This window comes from Saccopteryx leptura, chromosome 9, assembly GCF_036850995.1.
Source record: "Saccopteryx leptura isolate mSacLep1 chromosome 9, mSacLep1_pri_phased_curated, whole genome shotgun sequence".
Taxonomy (NCBI): Eukaryota; Metazoa; Chordata; class Mammalia; order Chiroptera; family Emballonuridae; genus Saccopteryx; species Saccopteryx leptura.
In genome coordinates, this window is record NC_089511.1 from 81,582,191 (window position 1) to 81,590,193 (window position 8,003).

At 39.4% G+C, this 8,003-nt stretch overlaps 1 long non-coding RNA gene across 1 annotated transcript in view; it reads left to right on the forward strand.

The window, feature by feature from the left end:
* Positions 1–8,003, forward strand: part of LOC136380403 (uncharacterized) — a 142,623-nt gene that overhangs the window by 98,064 nt on the left and 36,556 nt on the right. The window lies entirely within an intron of this gene.

Sequence of the window (8,003 nt, forward strand, 5' to 3'; positions counted from 1 at the left end):
AATGTCTTTGGGAAGGCTTACTCATAATAATTTTATTCTTTTGATGCTATTGTAAAAGGGATTTTAAAAAGATTTTATTGATTTTTGAGAGAGGAGAGAGAGAGAGAGACAGAGAGAGAAAAAGGAGAGAAAGAAAGAAAGGGAAGAGCAGGAAGCATCCACTAACAGTAGTTGCTTCTCATATGTGCCTTGACAAAGCAAGCCCAGAGTTTCGAACCTGCAATCTCAGCATTCCAGGTCAATGCTCTATCCACTGTGCCACCACTGATAAGGTGAGATTGTTTTCTTAATTTTTTTCCTGAATTATTCATTATTAGTGTATTGAAATACAAGTGATATTTGCATTTTGATTGTGTATCCTGCAACATTGCTGAATTTCTTAATTTGTTCTAAGAGGTATCTGTATGTATATCTTTATGTTTTTCTACATAAGATTGTATCATCTGTGACAAAGTTAATTTTACTTCTTCTTTTCTGATTTGAATGCCTTTTACTCCTTTTTCTTACATAATTCCTTTGGTAGAGCTTCCAGTACTATGTTGAATGGAAGTGGTGAAAGCAGACATTCTTGCCTTGTACTGAATCTTAGAGGAAAAGCTTTCAGTCTTTCACTATTGAACTAGGTTGGCTGTAGGTTTTTTATATGTGGCTTTTATTTTATGCAGGTAGTTTCCTTCTACTCTGAGTTTGTTGAGTGTTTTTTAATTATGAATGAGTGCTGGAATCTGTCAAATGCTTTTCCTGCATCAATAGAGATGATAATATGGTTTTTGTTCTTTGTGTTAATGTGGTATATTACATTAATTCTCTTTTATATTTAGCCATCTTTGCATTTCATGTATAAATTCCACTAGGTCATGCTGTATAAATCCTTTAATATGCTGTTGAAGTTGAGTTGCTAGTATTTCGTTAAGGATTTTTGCATCAATTTTCATTCAGAATATGGTTCTGTAGTAGTTTTCATATAGTATTTTTGTCTAGCTTTAGTATCATGGTAATGCTGGTCTCATAAAGTGAATTTAGCCTGACTAGTGGTGGCACGGTGGATAGAGCATTGAACAGGAATGGTCGCTGAAGTCTTCAGTTGAAACCTGAGGTCGTGGGCTGTGGCCTGAGGTCATCAGCTTGAGCACAGGATCGCTGGCTAGGCTTAAGCCCAAAGTCCCTGGATAAGGCATGTACAAGAAGCAATCAATGCATAACTAAGTGGAGCAATGAGTTGATGCTTCTCTCTGTCTTCTTCTCTCTCTCCCTTCCTCTCACTCTTGAGTCCTTTGAAAGAGCTTGAGAAGGATTGGTGTTAATTATTCTTAATATGTTTTGTATTATTCTCCAATAAAGGCATTGAGTCCTGGGCTTTTCTTTATTGGGAGGTTTTTGATTACTGATTTAGTCTCCTTGTTATTGGTCTGTTCATATTTTCTTTTTCTTGATTCAGTCTTTGTGTGTTTTTAGAAATTTATCCATTTCTGCTAGGCTATACAATTTGTTGGTGTACAATTATTTATAATATTTAACTTTATTTCTAAGGCTTTAGTTGTAATCCTCTCATTTCGATTTTGTGTGTGTGTGTGTGTGTGTGTGTGTGTGACAGATACAGAGAGAGAGACAAAAAGAGGGGCAGATAGGGATAGACAGACTGAAAGGGAAAGAGATGAGAAGCATCAATTCTTCGTTGCAATATTTGTTAATCAATTGCTTTCTCATATGTATGTGCCTTCAATTCCTAGGGGACTATAGCTGATCAAGTGACCCCTTGCTCAAGCCAGCAACCTTGGACTCAAGCCAGCAACCTTGGGCTTCAAGCCAGCAACCTTTGGGCTCAAGTCAGCCACCATGAAGTCATGTCTATAATCCTATGCTCAAGTCAGCGACCCCACACAAACGCTGATGAGCCTGCACTCAAGCTGGATGAGCCCGCACTCAAGCCAGTGACATGTGGGTTTCAAACCTGGGTCCTCTGAATCCCAATATGATACCCCATTCACTGCACCACCACCTGGTCAGGCTCATTTCCAATTTTTATTTGAATCTTTTCCCCTTAATTAATCTAGCTAAGAATATCTCAATTCAATTGATTCTTTCAAAAAATCAACTCTTAGTGGTTGTTTATTTTTTGCTCTTTCAATATTTTTCATTTCTATTTTGTTTATCTTTGCTCAAAACTTCATTTTCTAAGTTTGTATTTAAGTTTTTTTAAACAAGAGAAAAAACAGAGAAATTTATAAGCATGACACTTCATATATAAAAGGGAGATTCCTGGGGAAAAATTAATAACTCTCTAAGTGTGGGTCATTTTCATCCATTGTTTTATGTTATCAGGACCCCTCAATCTTCTTGAAATGTTTAAAATATTATTTATTTAGAAATGGTTTTGGTCCCATTTTCACAATTAACTCATTTTGAAAGTTCTGCACTTGAGTTTGCGTCCCATCAGAAGGAAACTTCAAATCTGGTGTGCTGATTCCACAGGCTAGAGGTCTAGAACAGGGGTCCCCAAACTACGGCCCGTGGTCCGCATGCGGCCCCCTGAGGCCATTTATCTGGCCCCCGCCGCACTTCCGGAAGGGGCACCTCTTTCATTGGTGGTCAGTGAGAGGAGCATAGTTCCCATTGAAATACTGGTCAGTTTGTTGATTTAAATTTACTTATTCTTTATGTTAAATATTGTATTTGTTTTTGTTTTGTTTTTTTTACTTTAAAATAAGATATGTGCAGTGTGCATAGGGATTTGTTCATAGTTTTCTTTATAGTCCGGCCCTCCAATGGTCTGAGGGACAGTGAACTGGCCCCTGTGTAAAAAGTTTGGGAACCCCTGGTCTAGAAGGATAATTGGCGGGTGCATAATGGGCGAATCTGCTTCCTTTTTATATCTGATCTGTTATTGCACTGAGGCAGAGGGAGGCAATGTGGGCTGAAACCACAGGCCCCGCGGGGCTCCCTCGCTTCTCCATTCTGGTGGGATCTTCTGTCTTGCTCTGTCCTGAGTTGTCTCAGGGACTTCCCATAACTGCAGGCAGTGGACCCGGCTGGAAAGGCATGTCTACTTTGATCCCACTCCCAGATCGAAGTTGGAACCAGTTGGAGTCTAACTGGTTCCTTCTCTGGTTACTTGAGGTATAAAGTTGGATTGTTGATGTAAGATCTTTTTTAGTGTAGCCATTGACAGCTATGCACTTCTCTCCCAGAACTGCTTTCAGTGAGTCCCATAGGTTTCGGTGTTTGGTTTCTCATTTTCATTTGCTCATGGTTTTCTAAACTGTCTTGTAACTTTTTTGACATTGGTTGTGTAAGAGTGTGATTAATTTCCACAGATTTATGTATATTTAAGTTTTTCTTCTGCTTTGATTTCTAGTTTCATTTCATTGTGATCAGAAAATATATGTTGTATGATTTCAATATTCTTGAATTTGTTAAGATTTGTTATATCTTCTTGGAAAATGGACCCTTTTGTGGTTATATAATGTCCCTTTGTGTCTCCTGTAGTAGATTTTGACCTGAAGTGTATTTTGTCTGATATTAGTATAGCTGTCCTTGCTTTCTTTTAGTTCCCATTTGCATGAAATGCCTCTTTCCATCTCTTACCTTTCAGCCTATGTGAGTCCTGAGCCCTAAAATGAGTCTTGGGTAGACAGCACATAGTTGAATCCTGGTTTTCTTTAAACTATCATGTAAGCACACTACAAACCTTGTTATTGTGTTCAAGTGACCCTTAATTGCTATGTTGGAGGATGTGTGCACTTCAATTTTATTGTGTATAATAAAATCCACTTCCAAAGTGCTTCTGACAAGTGATGCTTATACCAACCCTGATGCCCATTTCCCATTTTCTTTAATCTTTATGTTTTCTACCCACTCCACCCCAAGTACTAAATTGTCAGTTATCACATGGGTGTGTGCTGGTTTATTTGCATATCTTTAATTATTAATAAAGCTGAGCATTAGAGAGAGAAACCCTTCCCTTCTCTGGAAGTGATAAACCTCATTTTGTCCACATTGATTTAGATCCAAGTCGTTAACCCATTAGAAACCCTTCCCTTCTCTGGAAGTGATAAACTTCATTTTGTCCTCATTAATTTAGATTTAGGTCATTAACCTGTTAGAAACCTTTTCATTCTCTGGAAGTCAAAAACCTCATATAATCCTCATTAATTTAGATCCAGGTCATTAACTCATTAGTAATGCTTTTGTTATAAGCATTGAAGGAAAAAATAAGATGACTACGTTGTGAGGATATAAAACATGACTACAGTTATAAATATGGTATTATATACTTTGAAATTTGCTGAGGATAGATCTTCAGTTTTCATATACACAAAAAAGAGTTAACTATATCAGGTGAAGTATGTGTTAATTTTATTGAGATTGGTAATTATTTGTAATGTCTATATATATAAAATTATCATGTTTTAAAATTTACATATATAATTATATTTGTCACTTACTACTCAATAAAATTAGAATATTTTTAAAACAAGACAAGGAATAAAGTTGTGGAGGAAACTGAACTAGCATGCTGTTTGTTTGAAGGTAATTGGTGCAACCATATGGAAAGCTGTATGGAAGTTTCTCAAAAAAATTAAAATAGGACCCCCATATTATCCAACAATCCTTTTTCTGTGTATATGTCTAAAGAAAATGTTATATATTAAGATACCTGCACTCCCATGATCATTGCAGTAGCCGAGATGTGGGAACAACCTAAATGTCCTCTTACAGATGAATAGAAAAGGAAATGTAATCTGTATAAAACACAATATTAAATAGATATAAAAACAAGAAAATCCTGCCATTTGTGACAACATGGATGAATCTGGAAGGCATTAGATTAAGTAAAATAAACCAAAGAGAAAAATAGAATAGTACATGGTCTCACTTATATATGTAATCTAAAAGTTAAACTGATAGAAAGAGGGTAGAATGGTTGTTGCCAAGGTCTGGTGTAGAACATGGGAGAGACTGGTGAAAGGCTACATGTTTCAGTTCTAAAATGAATAAGTTGAGGATCTAATGGTGACAATAACTAATAATACTGTGTTGTATAATTGAAATATTCGCCAAGAGTAGACCTTAAGCATTGTTACAAAAAGAAAAACAAAAGTGGTAACTGTGAAGTGATGGTTGTGTTAACTTGATTATGGGACTCCTTTCATGATGTATATACCAAGTCATCAAGTCATCCCATTTATATATACTTTACATATATTACGATGATATTTTTCAATTACGCAGCACTTCAATAAAGCTGGATGAACAAAGAAAAATGTGTTACATACATACAGTGGAAGACTATTCAGGTTTATAAAGGGATGGCACTCCTGCCATTTACAACATGGATGGAGCTAGAGGGCGTTATGCTAAGTTAAATAAGCCCAACACAGAAGGACAAATACTTCCTGAGCCCACTTTTCTGACGATTCTGTAATAGACAACGAATAAAACTGGAGAGTAGGATCAGAGAGTAGGATAGTGGTTACTAGGGGCTGAGTGGGGGGGGAGGCAGAGGTGTGCTCAAACGTGTGCTCAAAGTTTCAATACCCTACGTATTGTTAAATATTTGTTAAATTAACCCTATGTATAGTAAAAAAATTTGCCAAAAGGTGAATCTTAGGTTAAATATTTTTGCTGTAACACATAAAGATAAAAATAGGAGACAGGAGGAAATTATCAAAGATGATGGATAAGTTTACAGCCTTGATGGTTTCACAGGTGTGTATCTATTCCAAGTTCATCAAATTGTTTGTATTAAACTTGTACAGCTTTTTCTATGTCAATTTTAAATTAGTTAATTGGTTTAAAAATGACTTCATACTCTCACAGAGGAGGCAGGGAAAGAACATGAGAATACAGGTTACAGTCACAAAAGAAGTTAGCATAAAGTGACTGAAAATGAGGGGCATGGCCATCGTGCGCTGAAATTGTTGTGGACTCTCTTGTGGAAGAAGGATAAGAAATGGATACATCAGGGCCCTGGCAGGTTGGCTCAGCAGTAGACCGTCAGCCAGGCGTGTGGAGGTCCCAGGTTCAATTCCTAGTCAGGGCATACAGGAGAAGCGCTCATCTGCTTCTCCACCCTTCCTCTCTATCTCTTTCTTACCCTCCACAGCCAAGGCTCCATTGGAGCAAAGTTGGCCTGGGTGCTGAAGATGGCTCTGTGGCCTCCACTTCAGGTGCTAGAATGGCTCTGTGCAACAGGGCAATGCCCCAGATGAACAGAGCATCACCCCTGGTGGGCATGCTTGGTGGACCCTGGCTGGGTCGGGCACATGCGGGAGTCTGACTGCCTCCCCACTTCTAACGTTGGAAACACACACACAACAAAAAAACAAAACAAAACAAAAAACACTGAAATGGATACATCAGGTATGCAATACAGTGTAATTTTCTTAAACAGAAGTAAAAGGGAATAAATCAGTGTTAGTGCAATAGTTTTTGGTTTTATAATAAGATGATTGAGGCCCTGGCCAGTGTCTCAGTGGATAGAGTGTCAGCCTAATGAATGGATGTCCTGGGTTCAATTCCCAGTCAGGGTAAAAACTAAAAGCAACCATCTGCTTCTCCCCCCACTTTCCCCTTCCCTCTATTTTCCACTCCCACAGCCACTGGCTTGAATGGTTCAAGTGTGGCCCTAGATGCTGAGGGTAGCTTGGTTGGTCCCAGCGTGTCAGCCTCAGACACAAAAAATAGCTCAGTATTCGAGCATCAGCATTAAATGGGGATGTCGGGTGGTTCCCGGCCAGGGAGCATGGTGGAGCCTATCTCACTGTCTACTCTCCTTTTACTTAAGGAATGAAAAGAAGATGATTAAATGTCTCAATGCCCATGAAGTCAGGCTGGACAGGTACCAGATTGCCCTACATCTTTCCCCACTTCCTCCCCCCATCAAAAAACAGTGAGGGCGTGGTGACTCAGGTAAGAATCAGGTGAAGGTCTGGAGTGGGTTTCAAGTTTATTGCCCGGGCCATGATAAAGATCAGATATTCTCCATGAAAATCAGATTAGAAGTTAGAGAAGGACATGAAGCCAGAAACATAGAAGAATCAAAGTCCGACTATCAAGGAGAATAACTGAGAACAACAATACTGTGGCACCCCTGGGGCAGGAACTGAAGTCAAGGTCTTGGCCAAGTGTTTGGAGCCCAGAAGTGAGGTCAAACAACAGCAAATCAGGCTAAGGTGAGGAGTCTTAAAAGTCTATTAGTGTCCCAAGTTAGCCTTATGGCAGAGATTTTCAAACTTTTTTATTAGCAAACATAAACTAATTACTAAAATTCTGTGGCAAAGCATGTAATATTTTTTGCCAATCTGACAAAAAAAATGGATATGATTTTGATTCATTCACACCAGATGTCTATTGTTGAGTTGGCTGTTGTCCCTCTTTCTATTTGACAATCTAAGAGTAAAAAGGTTAGTACCTCTGACTAAATAGTTAGGTACAGCATGTTTTAAAACATTCAGTGGCACACAGTGTGCTGTGGCACACATCAACAGCCAGGAGCAAATCACACCACCAACAGGGTGGCCACAGGCAAGGATTGGAGACATGGGCTGCTGGCGTGTGGACTTAAGCAAAGGGTTGATGCAAGAGATGAAGTCACAGGGCCCCTGAAAGGAGCAGAGATGGCAGCAACAGAGTAGGCTGGGCCGCTGCCACAGTCACTGGAAGTCAGTTTCCTGGGGATGGTTGCAGTCATGTATCAGCATCTCAGGGGCAACTAGAGCCATACACAGGGCAACACAGCTAAGGAAGGGGAAAGATGAGGGCAGAGAAGTGAAGGGAAGTCCATCCCACACAAGGCAGGTGAGGGGCTCTCCTAGGTCGAGAGCAGGAAGCATAACAGTGACCCCTGCCAGGTGGCTGCTCCCCTACCTCTGTCCTCACAGGCTGCTGCTGCCCCTGCAACCCCTCTACGTTTCCCACACCTGCCAAGAAATGCCAAGAAGCTCCCAGCTCTTTCCTAGTATCTGGGTATTCATGTTGAGGTAGAAGAAAGAGAAATGGGT